At 44.6% G+C, this 20,135-nt stretch overlaps 1 long non-coding RNA gene across 1 annotated transcript; it reads left to right on the top strand.

Moving 5' to 3' along the window:
• Positions 1-1,846: 1,846 nt before the first annotated feature.
• LOC129145994 (uncharacterized) lies at positions 1,847-5,412 on the top strand. The gene is made up of 3 exons (XR_008552275.1): positions 1,847-1,957; positions 2,426-2,504; positions 5,334-5,412. It is a non-coding gene; the product is annotated as an uncharacterized LOC129145994 (long non-coding RNA).
• The last annotated feature ends 14,723 nt before the right edge of the window (positions 5,413-20,135 follow it).

Raw genomic sequence — 20,135 nt, 5'->3', positions numbered from 1 at the left:
GAGTGGCTGCTTTCTGCTGAATCCTGGTGTGTCTTGAGTTTGGATCCAGAACCGCAGTTCACTGATCCCCTTGCTTCTGAGTGTTGTCCCTGGTGGCACAAGGGGTTAAGTCTCAGCAGAACCATGAGTCGGGCATCAGGTTCTGTCCCCACAGCTACTTTTGGTCCAGCCAATGAGATGTCACTTCAAGGACAGCTGCCATCTTCTGGACCTGCACTCGAAATACAACTTATAAATGGTGTTTTTTTTTTTTTTCTTTGTTGTCAATTGCTGCTTTGTTGTCCAGCTGTTCTTACAAGATAAGCAGAGGCAGGAAAAGACATTCCAGACCATCCCCGTTTCAATAGTGTGCAAATAATTTCCTTTCACTCTGCCCTTTTGTCCCTGTGAAATGCCAGGTCTATGCTACAGTTTGCAGTGTTTTCTTCCCTAGTACTTTTTTTTTTTTTTAAGATTTATTTATTTATACAAACACTGGGTACAGTCAGAAGTGTGGGAGGGCAAGAGAATTCACCAGAGTCAGAGCGGAGAGCAGAGCAGGCAGACTGATGAAGTACACTGCTGAGGGGAGCAGCGGGCGGCAGAAGAGGTCTGCGCACCATGTGGGACGCTCGCCCCATGGCCGGGGATTGAACCGGCGCTGCAGAGGCTGCGGGCAGCCTCACAACCCAGCGCTCAACCGCTGCGCCACTGGGGAGGCCCTCTTCCCTAGTACTTTAATTCAGCATCTGTGTTTTAAACAGTATTTTATTTATCGTTGCACAGTGAGACTTCTGGGCTTATTATTCTTAACTGAAAATATCTTTGGGGTAATCCCTTGTCAGACCACATGGATGTAATGTCTTATATTGGTCTCAGTGGCAGCACTAGAAGAAACCCTGGATGTTTCTACAAATTGAGTGAAAAATTAAGTTCTTGCAGGTGTAGCAACCCAATCATGTTCATAACTGTCAGGTATGTTTTATGCTAAAATATGCACACATATTTCAAGTAAGCAAAATGTCATCCGTCTGAAAGCTTTCAAAAATTGTTTACTTGGATTTGGGTACATAAAGAAAACTTGCAAGTGTGTAACCCACTTCAGCCACAGATAAGGGATAGTATTTGTTTGGATTATATACATAGATACTAACTACTGATCTCTTTTGTGCTTTTTTAAAAAAAAAAAAAACTGAGGTTTTTTTTTTTTAAGATTTATTTATTTATTTATTTATTTATTTATTTATTTATTTATTCAATCACTGGGTACAGTCAGAAGCATGGGAGGGTGAGAGAATTCACCAGAGCCAGAGGGGAGAGGAGAGCAGAGCAGGCAGACTGATGAAGTACACTGCTGAGGGGAGCAGCGGGCGGCAGGAGAGGTCTGCATGCCATGTGGGACCCTCTCCCAGTGGCTGGGGATTGAACTGGTGCTGCAGAGGCTGCGGGCAGCTTCGCAATCCAGTGTTCAACCGCTGCGCCACCAGGGAGGCCCTCTTTTGTGCTTTGATTTGGATTCAGATTGACTTATTTTTGCCAACAGTGTCACAGGAGTAACTGTCCTTCTGTGTTTATAAGGCACCTGGTACCCATTGTCCCATTACATTGATGTTAGCTCCAGTTACTTGGTTCAGGGCTTCTCCACTACCACATTCATGATTTTCTAGTTATCATAATAAGGGTGATGGAGAGATTTGCCAAGCAGGGTGCATAAGCCATCATGTTGAATCTGGAAAATCTCTTTTTAGGTTGTTTCTTCTTTGATTTGGAAAATGAAGGCTCTCGCCTTTGGAGATGTTGGTTTTTGCAAGTGGACATGATCAGACCTTGGTCTTGTAAGTTTCCATTGCACTACACAGGCATTTTTTTAAACACCCTTTATTCCTTCAGAAAAGAAAAAATATACAGTCCATCTCAGCATGAATGTGAAAAGAAACAAGAACTGTCAAGGAAACAAAAAATCAGCAGCAATCCCATGGTGAGTTTAAGAAATACAAGCAATGCCATTCACAGAATTATCAGTTTCACGAATTAAAATAACATGATTTCCTTGATAAGAAAATTATGTATTCTATCACTTTTAATGTGTCTGGTCCCCTATCTGTATGTCTGTGGGTAAGACGCTAACATTGTTTACCTTATTCTGGGTTTTCTTTCACTTGTTCTTATTTTCCAATAAAAGACATGCCGTGACCAAACTAGAGTTTCCAGAAGCATTGGGTTCCCATCTCCATCAGGCCTCAGCCACTGAGAAATGCTGATTTGTTCTCCTGTAGCCATTCACGGAAAGCATTTGCCCCTAGTCTCTGGGGCACTCGGAGGGGAGTAGAGAACATTTATGTAAATCAAGTATTTCTTCCTTTATGGGAAAGGATTAATGGGAAAGGATCTATTTTTTTCTAGTTGAAGAGAAGCTGTAAATAAGTTGGAAATTATTCTATTGCAGATTATGACTCAAGCCTGGAAGATGATGTGGTAGGGACACTTCAGGGCACAACCCGAGGACGTTGCTGCTTCTCCTTCAGGTATTGGGTGGATACTATTTACAGTTGGATTAAAAAATCTGAAGCCTGACTGGTCTGAATATGGTTGAGTAGATTCACTTAAAATTCTTTTGATTATTTCTGTTACTTGATAGATCCTGGCTGTGTGATGTGTGAGTTTGGTTGTGTTTTAGAACATCCTACGTAAACTCTTTTTTTAAAAAGATTGATTTTTATTTATTTATGCATACAAGAACATGGGTGTAGGCTAGAGGTATCGGGGGTGAGAGGATTCACCAGAGACAGAGTGGGAAGCAGAACAGCAGATCTACTGAAATACACTGCTGAGGGGAACAGTGGGTGAGACAGGAGAGGTCTGCTGCACCATGTGGGTTAGCTCCCTGGCCAGGGATTGTGCTCATGCCACAATGGCTGGCAATAGCTTGACAACACTGAGAATTTAACCACTGTGCCACCAGGGAGGCCTTCGACCTAAACTCTTAATGGCTAATTCTTAGGTGCTTATTTTTTATATCACTGTATTTGAATTTCACATCAACAAGGTCAGATTGGATTTGCACAATACTGTGTGATAAAGTGAAATCTTGTAGTCTTGCTATAATCTTTATAAAAATATATTCTCCCTAAGAGAAAACCTCTTAGGACCTTCAGATGGAGCCATTTCTCCTTTTGCATGAAAATGCTCATGAAATTCAGTACTCTGAAACATTTTCTATGTGAGGCTAATAGAGACCCTGATTCTAAAGTGGATGAAGCTCAGGTTGAACAAGATGCTCGGGTAAATGAGACTTCATATGTGGGCTCTGTAGGACACTGGGTTTGTCACACGCCTGCAGGCAGAGTTCAGGCCAGAAGAGATGTGGGTGGCCTCAGAGGAGATGTGGGAGGCCTCAGTCAGCAGGCAGCAGCCACTTTCCTAGCGGGGCGGGGGTGTTCTGAGCATAGTCCTGCATGGCGAGCCTCCCAGGGTAGACAGTGGTACGTTTCTAGCTCATTCTTGCTGTTTCTCTGAGGACTCAGTGTACAGCAGCCATTAGACTTTCTTGTGCCCATGGGTCTCTGGGGTCCCCTCACAGCCCAGTGGGCTGCTCAGGAATGAACCTGAACCCCTGTGTTCCTCCATGCACATAAAGGAACCCTAACACCACCTCCCAGTTTTCACATCTAGCTCTTCCTGTGCTGGGTCCTCCAGCTGCTCCCCCTCTGCATCAGCCACCCACAGGGAGGTGGTCCTCACCTTCCCTTTACTTTGGGGTTCTCCTCATCCTTCCATGGCCCAACGAGGTCCCCAGATCAACCACAGATGGTGTCTCCCCGCTGGATCCTGAAGAGACCAGGTTCGCACCAGCACAAACTCCCATCCATGTCCCCGACCCCAGGGAGCACAGGCAAGGATGGTCTCTCACAGTGAGCGAACTAGTGGTTGCAAATACCCCGTCTTCTCCAGAAATAAAATTAACCTAAAAATTGTGAGAGCAATACAGACAGCCCAAGTGTCCCCACAGCCTAAGGCGGTAATGTTTGTGATGTAAATTTTATTTGGTTTGTATCTAATTCAGTTTAAAAATTGCTCAAATGTGTTGAGCTTTACACTATAACATTTGTTATGATAATTACTAGGTTGAATTCACTATATTAAAAAGAAGCAGAATATGGATTTACATTGCCAACGTATCCCCAGTATGGTAGTGACATCCTTTGATTGACAGCTGGCAAATTCCTTTAGAGTGAAATACTTTAAAAAAAAAAATCCCCCTTTTAAAAAAAAAGAAAGTGGTTTAAATATTTTTGGCATTCTGTGGCTCCTTTAAATGCCCTTGGCTGAGGCTTCCCTGGTGGTGCAGTGACAAGCTGTCACCAGTCACTGCAGCCCCGCCAGCCATGGTGGTGACCCACATGGCGCAGTAGACTTTTCCTGTCTCTCCAGTTGCTCCTCATAGCAGTGTATTTCAGTAGATCTGCCTGTTCTGCTCCCCACCCTATCTTTGGTGAATCCTCTCACCCCCCGCACCTCTGGCCTACACCCCAGTTCTTGTATGCATAAATAAATAAATCTTTAAAAAAATTTTTTTAAAATTCCCTTTGGCTTTTCCCAGAGATTTTTCATTGCCCCCCACCCCTTCTTTTTTCTTACTTGATTTTTAGCAAACATTAGGGTTGTGGTGCTTCTGATCTTGTATGATGAAAGCCTGCCCAGAAGTAAGACTAATGTGGAAATGCCACAGAAGTGTGTAAAGTGGTGGGTTTTTTTGTTTTATTTATTTATCTATCTATCTATCTATCTATCTATCTATCTATCTATCTATCTATCTATCTATCTATCTATCTATCTAAACAAGCACTGGGTACAGTCAGAAGCGCGGGAGGGTGAGAGAATTCACCAGAGCCAGAGCGGGGAACAGAACAGGCAGACTGACAAAATACACTGCTGAGGGGAGCAGCGGGCGGCAGGAGAGGTCTGTGTGGCATGTGGGACCCTCCTCCGGTGGCCGGGGATCGAACTGGTGCTGCAGAGGCTGCGGGCAGCTTCGCAGCCCAGTGCTCAACCGCTGCGCCACCACGGGAGGCCCGTAAAGTGGTGTTTTAATGCCACAGTCTTGCCTGTGGTGTCACTGCTGAAATGAATCAGGATTTGAGCTCTCGGATGAGATGACAATAACAGCAAGTACTGGATTTACACTGATGTGGATGTGTGACAAGTTGATTTGGAACACAGAAATTTCATTCTGTTCTATTCTTTTTCTTTTTGTGAAGGAAATTCACTACCCCCAGGAAGTCTCTTCCAGTTATATAAAACTATGTTTGATGAAATGTCATGGCTGCATTCATAATTTTATCTTCTCCCCATAGGTGTATACAGCTTCGGAGATCTTGTATTTGGAATGCTTGAAGGGGCCCAGACGTTGAATTAAGGTCTTGTTTCACTGTTGTTGTTTTTAAATGAATGTTATCCAAAGCTGTGGAGCTGTGGATTAAACAGAATAATTTTCTAAATTTAAAAATGAACAAAAAATGCAAAATGTTATTTGGATTTGAAAACTAGCAGGAGCATGGACTCAGGCCAGAAACCCAAACCCCCTCACTAAAATAAAATGAGGTGACCTTGACATTAACACTCCAAATGCTACCACTCTGCCCACACCTGTTTGACTAGCAGGAAACCCATATTTTCACCCTTAAATGGTTTTCTATAACTACAGTAGAATTCTAAAGAGTGGAATTCTGAATCATTCATTCAGCAATGATTTCTTTTTTTTTTTTAAAGATTTATTTATTTATGCATACAAGAACTTGGGTACAGGGCCTCCCCGGTGGTGCAGCGGTTGAGTGCTGGGTTGCGAAGCTGCCCGCAGCCTCTGCAGTGCCGGTTTGATCCCTGGCTGCTCCCCGGCCACTGGAGGAGGGTCCCATATGGTGCACAGACCTCTTCTGCCGCCCGCTGCTCCCCTCAGCAGTGTACTTCGGTCCTTCTGCCTGCTCTGCTCCCCGCTCTGGCTCTGGTGAATTCTCTCACCCTCCCGTGCTTCTGACTGTACGCAGTGCTTGTATAAATAAACAAATAAATCTTTAAAAAAACTTGGGTACAGGCCAGAGATTTGGTGGGGGGGGGGCGGGTGGTGGTGAAAGGATTCACCACAGACAGAATGGGGAACAGAACAGGCAGACTGACTGAAACACACTGCTGAGGGGAGCAACAGGTGAGACAAGAGAGGTCTGCTGCACCATGTGGGTCACCTCCCTGGCTGGGATCAAACTTATGCTGCAGTGGCTGTGGGTAGCTTCATAGTGCTGTGTCTTAACCCCTTGCACCACCAGGGAGGCCCTCCAGCAATGATTTCTTCATTAGCTTCAGTTGACTGGTTCTGATACTAAATGGGACTGTGCACATCATAGAAATTTTGAAAAGTAGTAAGTATAATGAACAATATAGTCAACTGACTTTTCCATCGAAACATACATACTTTTAGGAGTTAGTTTCCTTTATTCCTATGTTTTAGTTTACTTCCTTTGTACTTTCCAATGTTCTTAACTGTAAGGGCAGGTAGTAATGATGTAGAGTTTGAGAATTATGAAATGAACTCCCTCCCACTAACCAGGTCAAGAAACATAAAATCACAACACATCATAATCTTCCTCTGTAAATGAACACCAGTGTGATTTTCATCATATTTCCCTTGTTCTTCATTATATCACCTAAGGATGTATCATGAATGCATAATTAAAACATGATTTTAATTTTGTCTGGTATTTAACATTTAAATAAAACACATGTATTTTCTATCTTGGCACTTTCAAGAATATGTAGACAAGATTAATCCACATTATTGGAATGCAGCTAGGGCCTAATTTCACTGCTTATAATATTCCACCTGATGCAGAGTTAACTTTTTTCATTCTAGTCTTCATACACATAAGGGGTAGAAAGTATATTTCATTATTTTTCTTCTGTGGTAGAATTATACTATGGTAGAATTATACTATGTCTGGGGTTTTATATTCTTTCATCATTTAACATTGTAAGTATTTTTTATGTCATTAAAAACTCCAGAATTATTGTATCTAACAGCTACATTTCATTTATGCTGTAATTTAATCATTCCCTGGGATTTTCATGTAGATTGTTTCCAATCATTTATTAATATAAAGAAAGTGCTGATGAACATTTTTGCAAATATTTTTATCTGTTTTCCAACACGTTTCCTAGGTCATTTTGCAGTACTAGAATGCCTATTTCTATTTAAAATAAAATAAAAATATTTTAAATTCAGAGTTCTCTGCAGAAGAGTGGTGTGAACTTACTTTCTCAAGAATGAATGAGCACATGATGCATCCCATCCCTTAGCTACCGAGCTGTCTACTTAAAGGTTTTGGCACAAACTCCCCTACCCCTGCTTTCACTCCTTGTCTGCTTGGCCCTACCCCTTTCCTGGGGCCTCGGAACTGTCATATTTATTCTCCGATTTTGGCACCACTTTACTCCTCGCCACCCGGCTGTGCCTCCTATCGTTTCTCTGCGGTGCCACCCTCACGGCCTGTTCCGTTCCCCCTCGCCCTCATTTTTCTGCTTTTCATTCACTAGTGACCATGTCCTTCATTATTGTGCGCTTATTTCCCTTGCTCCTCGCCCCTTTCGCGCCTTACTCTGCACTTTCCCCACAGTTCCCACGCCTTTCACCTTGGCTCTCTGGCGATAGCACCTTCCCGCAGCGTTCATCCACGTTCCAGCGTCCATCAGGCAGCGTCCTCCGTTTCTCCCTGTCTCCTTTACCCCCATAGCCTCTCCATCCTCGGCCACTTCCGTGTCCACTCACACGCCTCGCTCTGTCATTTTCCCACGTTACCACCCCTCTCCACAAGGCGGCGCTCTCCGTTTGCAAGGCCCTACTTTTGCCCCGGGAGCCTCTCCTTCCTCCAACCACTTCCGTGTCCACTAGCGTCTACAGCTGCTATTTTCCCACGTTACCACCCCAGTCCACAAGGCGGCGCGCTCCGTTTCCAAGTCCCTTCTTTTGCCCCGGGAGCCTCTCCTTCCTCCTACTACTTCCGTGTCACCTAGTGTCTATGGTTGCTATTTTCCCACGTTACCACCCCACTCCACAAGGCGGCACTCTCCGTTTATACGTCTCTCCTTTTACCCCTGCAGCCACGGTTTCTGTGGCCATTTCGATTGATAGTAGTGTTTTATATTATCACTGAGCGCTGTTATTAATGGATGAAAAAGAGCCGTGTGGGGCAAAGGGCGGGCGGACGAAACAAGAGCTCTGTGGACCGGGGTGATAAGGTGGAAAAAAAATTCACTGGGTGGGGGTGCGCGCGAGCTGACGGCAGTGGCGGGAGGAAGGAGAGGCTCCTGCGGCAGAAGCAGGCCGGGGAGACGGAGCGCGCCCTCTTGTGGGCCGGAGGGGTGATGCGGGCAGAACGCAGAGTAAGGACGCTGTGCCGGGCGGTGAAGGGCGCGCCAAGGTCAGTAAGGCGCGGAAGGGGCGGTGGCGGGATGGAAGGAGCTAAGCGCTGGCCAGGAGCGGCGGAACCGCTGGTGAGGAAATGGAGAGCGCGGCTGGGGCAACAGGAAGCGCCATGAGGCCCAAGTGCAGAAAAACGACGGAGAGCGCCGCCTCGTGGCGAGTAGGAGCAGCAGCAACAGCGCTGGGAAATGAAAGGTCCCAGGGTGGGGTTCGGTGTAGGAGTGTGGGGGGCAGGGAGGGAGCGCAGCACCGGAGGGGAGGATGAAGAAGACAGTTCCCCGCTGAAAGGAAGCCTCAGGTCAAGCGGAGAGGAACGAGTGAAGAGGGCGTTTGTGTCAAAAGCCTTGAAGAAGGGAGTAGATAGAATGTTAGCAAGGGTGAGATGAAATACGTACCCTCGTCCATTCCTGAGAAAATAAATTCATACCATCCTTCAGAATTTAAAATGGTTTTATTTTACTTAAAAAAAAAAAAGATTGATTTATTTATGCACACAGAGCTGGGGTGCAGGCCAGAGGTGCAGGGGGTGAGAGGACACACCAGAGACAGAGTGGGGAACCGAACAGGCAGATCTGCTGACATACACTGCTGAGGGGAGCAGCAGGCCAGTCAGAAGAGGTCTGCTGCACCATGTGGGTTGCTCCCTGGATCTAACTCATGCTGCAGAGGCTGTGGACAGCTTCATAGTGCTGAGACTTTAACCCCTGCACCACCAGGGAGACCCCTACTTTTATTTTACTTTAAATAGAAATAGCGATTCTATTTTTGGGGAATGACCTAAGGAAATGCTTTGAAATACACATAAAAATATTCATTCATGTGTAAAATTGTTCACCAGTCCTTTTGTTATAGTAACAAATGAAAAAAATATTACTTTGCAGCACGTAGAGTATTTATACAGCAGTGAAAATCCTTCGGCTCTAGCTGCATCCAGTAATGTGGATGAATACTGCCTGCATAGTGTTGAGTCAACCTATAGAATAAACTTCATATGACTTATTTAAATTTTGAATACCAGACAAAATTGAAATCATGTTTTAATTATACTTTCGGTGATAGGTTCTTAGGTGATGCACTGCAATGAAGCAAGCAAGGAAAGTAATTTTGATGTGATATTGGTGCTCACTTATGGAGGAAGATTATGATATGCTGTGATGTTCTATTTCTTATCCTGGTTAATGGGAGTTCATTTTGTAGTTCTCAAACCCTGCATTGTTACTATCTGAACTTACACACAATGTAACCCTTCCCAATTAAAAATATTGGAAAATAATAGGAAAAAGTCACAAAGTATTTATCTTTCGATGGAAAAATATAGTTGACTTGTTCATTAAATTTATTACTATTACTCTTCAAAATTTCTATAATGTGCACAACTCCCTTCTATTATCAGAACCAGTCAACTGAAGGTAATGAACAAATCATTGCTGAACTTACCTCCCTGTTCCGTGGCAGGTGAAAAGTAACTGATAATTTTTTTTTAGTCTTCAGAATTCCACTGTGGTTAAGGAAGGCATTTAAGGGTGAAAATATGGGCTTCCTGCTAGTCAAGCAGGTGTGCCCAGAGCAGGAGCACTTGGAGTGCTAATATCAAGGTCACCTCATTTTATTTTAGTGAAGTGGTTTGGGTTTCTACCCTGAGCCCAGGCTTCTGCTAGTTTTCAAATCCAAATAAACATAGTTTGCCTTTTTTGCTCATTTTTAAATTTCCAAATGTATTCTGTTTAATCCTCAGCTCTGGATAGCTTTAGTTAAAAAAAAACACACAGTGAAAACAAGAAATAACTTCAAAGTCTGGGTTCCTGCGAGCTTTCCAAATACAAAAGTCCTGTAAGTCTTATATACCTATGGGAAGAAAAGACAGAATTATGACATTTCATACAACAAATGTGGAGAGGCCTCCAGCAGCCAACCTCAGAGACAAAAAGTTCGTGGAGGCTTTGCAAATAGCCAATCAACTGAAACTGCGTGGTTTTGCTGCTCTTACAGCCTGGCAGGGAAGGGGAAGACCTGGACAGGTACCTCACTGAGCTGCGTGAGTGTGGCCGTTTGTCAGGTCGTTCAGCTGCTGCAGCTCCTGTCTGGTGCTGTGCTGGGCCATCTTGGCAGCTCCAGGAGCATCTCCTGTTGTGTCTTCTCTTGTGTTCATGAGTTGGAACCAGGCCTGTAATCTGGCTGCTGCATACTCTAGGTGCAGTGGCAGGAAGATGTCATCTTAGGTGCGTGGCCTATTCTTCGGGAGAGGAGCTCTGCACTCTCAGTGGCAGGAAGATGCCATCTTAGATGCTTTTTGCTTAGGACTTGAAAACACTGGATACTGCTTGGGGGGAGATAAACAGTCATTTTGGCCTCAGTAACTCTTTGTTTTTCCTTGGTTTATTAAATAAATCCCATTGTTGTTGTCTGAGCCTGAGTAGTCCTGCAATTGTGTGACACATAAACTATTTGAGCAGTGTCTTTGGCAGGTTTTAATGCCCTTTGCTGCCCTGTATCACTACATCTTGTAGGGACCTTAGAGTCAGTATGCTAAGGGCAATAAATTACCCAGACACAAAAGGAAAAGTAGAGAATTTATCTTATGTGCATATCCAGAGCAGTCACATTTAGAAACAGAACACACAATGTGGCTTCCAGGGGATAAGGAGAAAGAAGACAGTCAGTGTGTAATGGGTAATTTCAGGGGGGAAATGAAAGGATCTGGAAAGTGGAGATGCCCAGCTCCCCTCCTCCACACACTTATAACCAAATTACACCAAAACCAGAGAGCAGCCTGTGTGCCCACTGAGAGGCCTGGGTAAAGAAGGTGCGGGCTATCCTCACAACAGAACACTACTTAGCCATGTGGAATGACAAAACATTACCATTGACAACAAAATGGAAGGAATTTGAGGGAGTCCTTTTGTGACAGGGTGATCCCCAGGAAAAGGGGAGGCTCCAGGTCCCCTGCCCCATACAAGGAGGGGTGGAGCTGAGCATGGAGGAGGGGAAGCTGGAGAGGAGACTGGAGGAGGAAGGAAGCAGGATGGAGAGACAGGAGACCTGGAGGAGGCACATGGAGCAGAGAGACACGTGAAGAAGCTGTTCTGCTTCTTGGTCTTGGACTGGTTGAAACAGATGTGGTGAGAGACCAGAGGGGAGGTTAACAATGGCAGCTTTTATCCTGATTTTGATGCTACTCTTTTCCTTCCAGACTTGTCTGGCTTTTTCTGACCCTTTTCTATGGATCCCCCCCAGAAGGTACTTTAGACTTCTGGCGAGCTCTCGGGCCTCAGTGGCCTTGCTTTGGGCCAACCATGTTTGGCTGGGCAGACACCCACAAGGGGATGGGTAACTTCAGGTGCTTGACTTGGAAAATTTATCCTTCCCCTTTTCTTTTCTTTTTTTTTTTTTCAAAGATTTATTTTATTTATGCATACAAGAGCTGGGGTGTAGGCCAGAGGTGCAGCGGGGAAGGGTGAGAGGATTCACCAGACAGTGAGGAGCAGAAGAGGCAGATCAACTGAAACACACTGCTGAGGGGAGCAGTAGGTGAGACAGGAGAGGTCTGCCTCGCCATGCAGGTCAGCTCGCTGGCCGGGGATAGAACTCACGCCGCAGTGGCTAGCAACAGCTTCACAGTGCTGAGACTCAGCCCCCCTGTGCCACCAGGGAGGCCCTAATCTTCCCCTTTTCTTGGCTGCACACTAATTGTATTAAAGTTCCTTTCCATTAAAGTTCTTAAGCACGAGGGTATGTTTTGTCTTGATGCGGGGGATGGCAGAACCCATTTAGAGCGGGTAAGTTTGGCGGTTCTGCCCTGTGACACTTTGTAGTAAAGCAAATGAGAATGATAAAGACAAATATCCACTGTTCACTTAGCAAGTGAGAAAACAAAGTAAAATTCTTGTAAAACCTACAGGACTCTACGAAGCAAGCGAGGTTTCTGAGGTTAAGAGGGGAGGGGAGCGAGAAGGGCCAAGGGAAAAACGTCAGGTACTTGTAGGTATTATGGACTCAATGTCTGGAAAACAGGTTGAGGTTACAAAGGTGCTGTTATAGACACGGTGATCTCGGGGGGTCTCTCTGAGGAGGGACTGACAATGACGTGAATGAAGGGACACAGTGGGTGCTTCAAGCAGAGTAAAACTCAAGTGCAAAAGCCCTGATGTTGGAGCCCCCTGAGGCGTGCAGTGCTGCGACGAGGAGACAAGGTTGTGGCTGTACAGATTCGGGGTGCTTGATCTTGTGTCTGTGAAGCTATGTCTGGGAACAAACTAGATGAGAAAAAGAAACAGAATCACCTGATGGCACAGACCCTTGGCGGTGAATGTGTGCCCGGACAAGGCCAAATGCTACGAGAATACTTCATTGTCTAGGAACTCACCTGGGTGGGGAGGCTGCTGGTATCAATAAAAACGAGTTGCACCAGGCACTCGGGGTGCTTGAGCATGAATGAGAGGCCCAGTGTCCCCTGCGTGCTGCTTCTCTTAAACTCTATTTTGTGTCTGTCATTTCTTTATAATTTCCTCAGTTCAATCAGATTCCTCTCTCAACCCTGTTCCCTGGAGCTGGACTCCCGCACCCTGACACTGAAAATGTGTATTATTTTGAGTAAAGTTAATGGGGCCAATATGTGTGGGAAGGGAGGGGGGAGGAAGAGGAGGAGGGAAATTAAAGCTGAAATATGGCCTTTTTTGGTCGTGGTTATATGATAATTCACCATAATAACAATAATTTCATTTCCCCCTGGTTTCACACCACGTAAAAAGTCAGATTTAAGTCTGAGGAAACAAACTATTCAGCAGCCAGCCATGCAGGGAAATGCGCAATGGAGGAAGCAAAAAATAAATAAATAAAAATTGCATGGACATGAAAACCTAAGTGGAAGAGTCAAACAGAAAAGACCACCCACAGTGTGGGCCTGTGCACACACTAAACCCATCACGGTTGTGAAAATGAGGAACAGTCTCCGGAACAGCTTCAAAAGAGAAAAGTCAGAATGGAATAAGATGATTTAATGCAGCTGGAGCAGGTGTTGAAAGGTGAAATGGGCCAGTAGATTGGATTATAACATGGGAACCAAGATGATTTACTCCTGGGATGATGTGGTGGATCCCTGTTATATTTTGGTTTAATAAAAAATGGAATACTGTGATGAAAACACAAGGGAATGTTTCATGGTATGTTAAATATATGGCAAAGGAGGAATCTGAGTATAAGATAAAGAGTATTTGCACTGCTCTTAGTTTCCTGTGCATTTGAACTAACTGTAAAGTAAATTACTTTTTCAATGTCTCTCCAGAAAAACAGAGAAGACACTGATTCTTTATGATCCCCTTTGGCAATCCTTAACAGTTGGCAGGATTTTCCCCATCATTTCTGTGTTGTAAAATCTGAGGCTTAGGAAGGGGTTAAATAACATGCAGCAAGGGCATCACCATGAGCCGTGATTCCAAGCTTTCTTCCAAAAAAGAAGTTTGAATTTAGTTTTATGGTTGGAAGAGTGAGTCACTGACAGTGAGAACGCCGTGGTTCTGCAGGGGAGGGACTTCTACTCCAGCCTGCCCAGACCTAACCATATGCTGGAGGGTTTATATCCTCCTTCCTAAAGTACGCCCTGTGGAGAGGCAGAGGCTGAGCCCCCGGTGTTAAATCTTCACCATCTGCCTCCAGGGTGCACAGCGTGGGTGAGAAACCGGCTTCCCCTTGGGGGGCAGATGCAGGAGGACACAATAGGGGGAGCTGCTCAGACTGGGCCACTGGGAGAGAGTTTTGCCTTCCTGCCTGCCAGACCTGGGGCGAGGAGGGGGCCGTCATCCCCAGAATATGCTACCATATAGTCCCCAAACTCTAAGGTACATCCAATGTGATAAAAACACACAGGTCAGTGGAGCAGAACAGAGCCCAGAAAACCCACACCAGGTGCCATCAATTTAGCACGAAGGCGCCAGGGGCAGAGAGCGCAGGAGCCTCTTAGCAGAGGCAGGACGCGGAGGGGTCACGCTCAGGAATGAACCCGGACCCCTAAGTTCCTCCAAGCTCAATAATGAGCCCCCCAAAGCCCTCTAGTTTTGCACATGCAGCCCTTCCGCACCGGGTCCTCCCAGGGGACCCCTCCGCAGTCAGCCACCCACAGGGAGATGTTCTCTCCTTCCCCTTGCCTTTGGCTCACCTCCTCCTCTCTCTGGGCCCAAGGCGGTCCCAAGATCAAAGTACAAATGACGCCTTTTTCTTGCTGGGCAGAGAAGAGACCAATTTCCCACAGGCACCAAGCCCTTACCTGCCCCAAGGAAGAACCTGCGCAGCGGAGGGCGATGGCTGGGCTGTGCGCATGCGCAGTAACAAGTGCTGCGCTGGTGTAGCCCACAGGTGTGGGTGGGCGTGGCCGGGACACTCCCAAAGCGCCACGCCCACCCCGCAGTCCTGCTATTGCCTGACAGTTTGGAAATTCAAGGTCAAGTGGAGGCAAATATCTCATGTCTTCTCCAAAATTAGTTTCAATGAAAATTCCAGGAAGCCACCAAAAACGGCAACACAGTCTACTTGGATTAAAAATATCGCTCGGAATTATTTAGCAGTGACCACAGATGAGTCGACTACCACGGCCTCTCGCCCCTGGTGATGGTAGAACAGGTGTGAGGATTCGCTTTTCACTGAGGTCCTTGTCTAGACTCCAGGTTCTTACCTCCCAGTCATCTCCGCTGTGCCTGCATTACCCACCCTCGCCAGTAGGTGGCGGGCTCTGCCTTTTCTTTGTCCCACTACCCTCAGGGCTCTTTCCATGCCTCTGCCCTTCATTTACTACTCACCCTCTATATGCCAAGTCTCATGTTTGTATATACTGTAATTTATTCAACCATTCCCTGGGGGTTTCATTCAGATTGCTTCCAATTATTCGTTACTATAAAGAAAGAGGTGGTGAATATTTTTACACAAAAATTTTATCTGTATTGCAAAGTATTTTCTTAGGTCATTCCTCCCAAAAAGAATGACCATAACAAGCAGTATAAATATTCTAAATTCACAGTTCTCTGCAGAAGGATGGGACAAAGTTATTCTTCCCTCAGGAATGAATAAGAATATCTTTTTCACCTCATCTTTGCCAACATTTCACTCTATCTATCAAGGGTTTTAATACAAACAGTGCACTAGAACCAAGTCCACAAAATGTTTTATTATGTGTAAGAAATATTTAACTACTTTAGACCCTCAAAAATAAGCAGCATTCACTCAGTAGTATGAATAAATGAAAAAAATTAAGACACCCCAGAATTTTACGAGGTAAAATAGGAGAGTAAAGGAATAAAACTGGAGCAAAATAACAAAATGCTCCCAAATACAACTTTTCTGATCACAGGGTGAGATTGATGGAGGACAAGAATAGGAAAAAAAAAAAAAAAAACTGAAAAGGAGGTGGGCCTCAAGACCAGAAACCTGGTTCACACAAGGAGGTGGGGGTAGAAGAGATTAGCATAGCCATCGACACAGCTATGGAAACCAAGATCCTTAGGTGCAGACAACAGAATTGCAGAAACTAGTATCCTTAGGCACTGATGCCAAGATTACAAAGCATAACATCCAAGCAGGTATCTGAGGGTGCATCCAAAGGTAAAGATAAGGAGATTGAGCCCAACAGACCCCAAAGGTAAAGATATGGAGATTGAGCCCATTGTGGAAAATCAGTCCCTTTCAGATTCTGAATAGTTATCCAAAATTAGCAACCAACTGAGGCTCAAAAGGAGTGACCCCTCCCAAACAGAAGAGGACTATATCAATGCAATCTCTGCACAGGCTCAGGGCAGCAATCCCTCTGCCCACCTGTGACTATGTAGATGCCTTTTTTCACCAACCCTCTCCCACTGCAGGGCAGCAGCTTCCTGCCTGTCTGTGACCTGTCAAGGCTGCCCACCTGCAACCATGCAGGCCTCTCTCAGCAAACCTGTCCCTTCTGAGGCAGCTCTTCCTGCCTGCTTGTGTGTATGCAAGTGTCTTTCACTGTTTTATCCTTTCCCTAATAAACCTGCCCTTTAAATATAAATAAAGTCTCTGTCTCGTGGAGAAACTCCCCAGGAAAACTCCCTGTGTGCCGCTGAAATGGGAGCTCTGGTGACATCTTTCCCAGAGTGAACCCAAGGACCCCACACTCCAAACCCACAGACTGCAAAAAACAAAACAAGATCACTGGTCTCCATGGCAGCTGGTGCCTGCTGGAGTTCTAGCCACATGAACGGGGACAGAAGAGAAGTCTACTAATAAAACCTCTCACTCCTCATCCTGTTTTCTCCTTCCCCAAACTTTGGCTGCATGCAGGTGACCCCATGGACAGAGGAGGACAAAATCCCCACATGAAGAACCTTAGCTGCTAAATGATCACATGGAATGCCACCCAGCTAGACAGACATGGAAATGAGAGAGGGGTGGATTTTAGAGGATGAAGCATCTGGAATTCCAGGTTTCACTTGTTCTGGCAGCTGGGTTCATTTACTATGAGCATTACATATAACAACTACATATACAATTCTCGAATAATAACTCCATCCTGGACATCTTGTCAAATGTGTTATCTTTTTTTATTCAGTCTGTACTCACATTCTATGCCATTCTTATCAAATACCATATTAAAGATAGTGATTTGCCCAACATGTAAATTCTTCCTTAACTGAGATTACTGCTCTCCACCTAGATGATTCTCAATAATGACTGTTGTTTAAAACTGCTGGCGGTTTTTATGAACCCAAAGCTCCACTTGGCTCCAAATAACATCTCCAGTTTCACTGTTAAAATCATTTTTCTTAAACAAGGAGAAATGAAAAATTCATGATGCTGGCTTCCGTTGACTGTCCAGTTTATGTTTGCACACTGTGTTCTGCTTGTCAGTAAAGAGCACCTAGGGCCTCCCTGGTGGCACAAGGGGTTAAGACACAATCTATGAAGCTATCCGCAACCCCTGCAGCACAAGTACAATCCCCATCCAGGGAGCAACCCACAAGGCGCAGCAGACCTCTCCTGACTCACCCGCTGCTCCCTTCAGCAGTGTATTTCAGTTAATCTGCCTGTTCTGTTCCCTTCTCTGTCTCTGGTGAATCCTCTCACCTCCCATACCTCTGGCCTGTACCCCAGGTCTTGTATGCATAAATAAATAAATCTTTAAAAAAAAAAAAGAGCACCTAAATCTAGTCCTTCACAGTGTAACAGTGTGATCACCACAGAAAGGAGAGAGAACAAAGACCAGGAGGAGGCCCATGGCGCAGAGAGACATGTGAAGAAGCCACTCTTGCTTCTTAGCCTTGGACTTGTATCAGGGACATGGGGGACATGGAAAGAGACTGTTGACGGGGACCCATGGGGAGCCTGACAATGGCAGAGTTCCAATGTTTACATGAATCATAGGATAACCTGTAAAGAGATAAGTCCGCATACATGCTTGAGGTTTGTCCTGGTGATCAAGGTGTGAAGCATCTTCAACGTGGCCAAAGCTAAGTGTGCATTTTCTGCCATTGGATGTATGAAGACAAAGTATATTGATTTCAGTTTCCAAATTCATGGTGCTGTCATCTGACCCCAGCCTCCTCTACCACCCCTCATATTTTCATAGCTGACTCAAAGATTTCTTTGACTTGAGTCAGATCTATAGGGCTTTTGTTTTTTTGAATTAACAGTCTGTTCACTCCCCTACATGGTAAGTGTGCATGCTATGTTCTCTTGTCCAGTGAAAGACTCTTGGTATTAGTGACTATATGTAAATGCAGCATAAGTTTAATTGTCTACCTCCATGCCAAGCTGTCTGCACATCACGTGGGCTTCATACATGGTTCAGTGGCCACCATACATAGTGCCCAGGAGCCCTGGTGAAGGGTCTCCACTCTGCCAGTGCAGCCATCTGCCCTGTCTACTAGACAAAGCTGTTTGTCTTCTAAGGGGAGAAAATCCAGTTAATAGGTCTCATTTTTTTTCCCCAGTTGGAAAGCACTTCCCAGGACTGTGATTTATTCACCTGAGCTGATGAAATCACTAACTGGGACTGCAGACACAGATGAATGAGATAAATTTGCAGAATATGGAGACAATGATGGGCTGGTTTCCTGTTGGCAAGTGCAAGAGCAAAGTATGCTCAAATGCATGGAAAAGGTTGAAGAGTTTTTCAAACTGTTGTTTGAAATTTGATCAATTAAATTAATTAATTAATCGATTAATCAATTAATTAATTTGATCAATTAAAATATCTTTATGGGTGTCTGCTTACAACTCCAAATGGAGAGGTGAGTGAGTGACCTTCCCCTTAGGAGTGTCCAGAATTCATTATTCATTGCACATCATTTTTTTGGCTGTCATGCCAATCCTAACAACCCCCTCTATTTTATTACCCATTTTTCCTTTAATCTCACCTCTACCACACTACACTGGGCTATACTGCCAGTGGGTGACCATAATCACTGTTCTCACAATGTGTAGGTCACAGAGGCAGTGTGTTCATGGACACAGTGAGGTATTCCAAGGACTCATTTGACAATTATCCAGAAAGGAGTCATTCCCTAAGCAGTGAAATCTGTGTCTCTGAACACAACCACCTCCTTCTTTAGTAGATTATCCTCCTGTGGTTGGGAAAGCCACCTCATCACTGAGCTGAATGCATAGGATATCAGTATCTTCCAGGCCCCAATGGCTGTCACAGAGGGAGCCCCAATATATTAGCACCTTGGTCTCCATTTGCCCCTTGCACTGGGATTTGCCACTGACAAGTCAGGCACCACATATTCTAAGTGGGATAAGGCCTTTCAGAGGAGTCCATGACTTGTCAGAGCCAGTCCCACACTCTCCAACTCCAGCCAATTAAGATCATGTGATCTCTCATGAGTACTGGCAATTCTAACTTCATTATTGTGGCTGCCAGTCTCTTCTGGAGTGCTGTGGTGAGTTCAATTCAAGGTGAGTTTCATCACTCCCTTCAACTTTTAAGGCCAAATCAGACCATTCCTTTTCCCAAAGTGAGTTTCCACAAAAAGAGGTATAACCTCAATTCAAGACTTCACTTCCCTTATTCAATTTTCTAGTTAGATACATGGCACAGAGCATGTTAAAGTTTCCCTGAAACAATTATTTAAGTAGCACCCATACTGTATAAAGAACTACCGTTCATTAAGTTGAACTTAGGAAGATATGTGAAAAGGAGTCTGAAAAAAATCAGATATTCTGAAGATTTTCCCAGAAATTTTCTGGTCTTCAATCATAAGCTAAATAGTCACAAAATCTAAGTTTACTTATGATAAAGATGCACTGATGTGTGGTCCACAGACACAGTACCAACAGAACACTGTGGCTTTTTAAAAATTGGAGTAACAGTGGTTTATAACATTGTGTTTTAGAAACATATGATCTCTGCATTCAGGTGTTGTTACCACACAGCACCCACCACAAACCATAGTCCATCGTGCTCTTGAATACTGAGAAAGGTTAAACCTCAATCTGCATCTAACACTGGAATGTCCAGCAAGTTAATAGACTCTAATTAAAGCTCAGTGTTGAATTACTATGTCTTTCTTTAAATGTTACCTGTTCTTTATAGTTAATGTAACATGGATTAATGATTGTAAAATATGAGCTTTTATTATAATGGTTATATTTAAATAAAAACATCATGCATTCATTTCAGCTTTGGTTATGAAGGTTTTCATAGCTTTGTTGGGCATTGTGTTCTTTTTTTTTTTTA

Source organism: Talpa occidentalis, unplaced genomic scaffold (genome assembly GCF_014898055.3).
Source record: "Talpa occidentalis isolate TD23 unplaced genomic scaffold, MPIMG_talOcc4v2.1 talOcc4.16, whole genome shotgun sequence".
Lineage (NCBI taxonomy): Eukaryota > Metazoa > Chordata > Mammalia > Eulipotyphla > Talpidae > Talpa > Talpa occidentalis.
The sequence above is the reverse complement of the archived record's forward strand: the minus strand, read 5'-3'. Positions and strand labels throughout refer to the sequence as shown.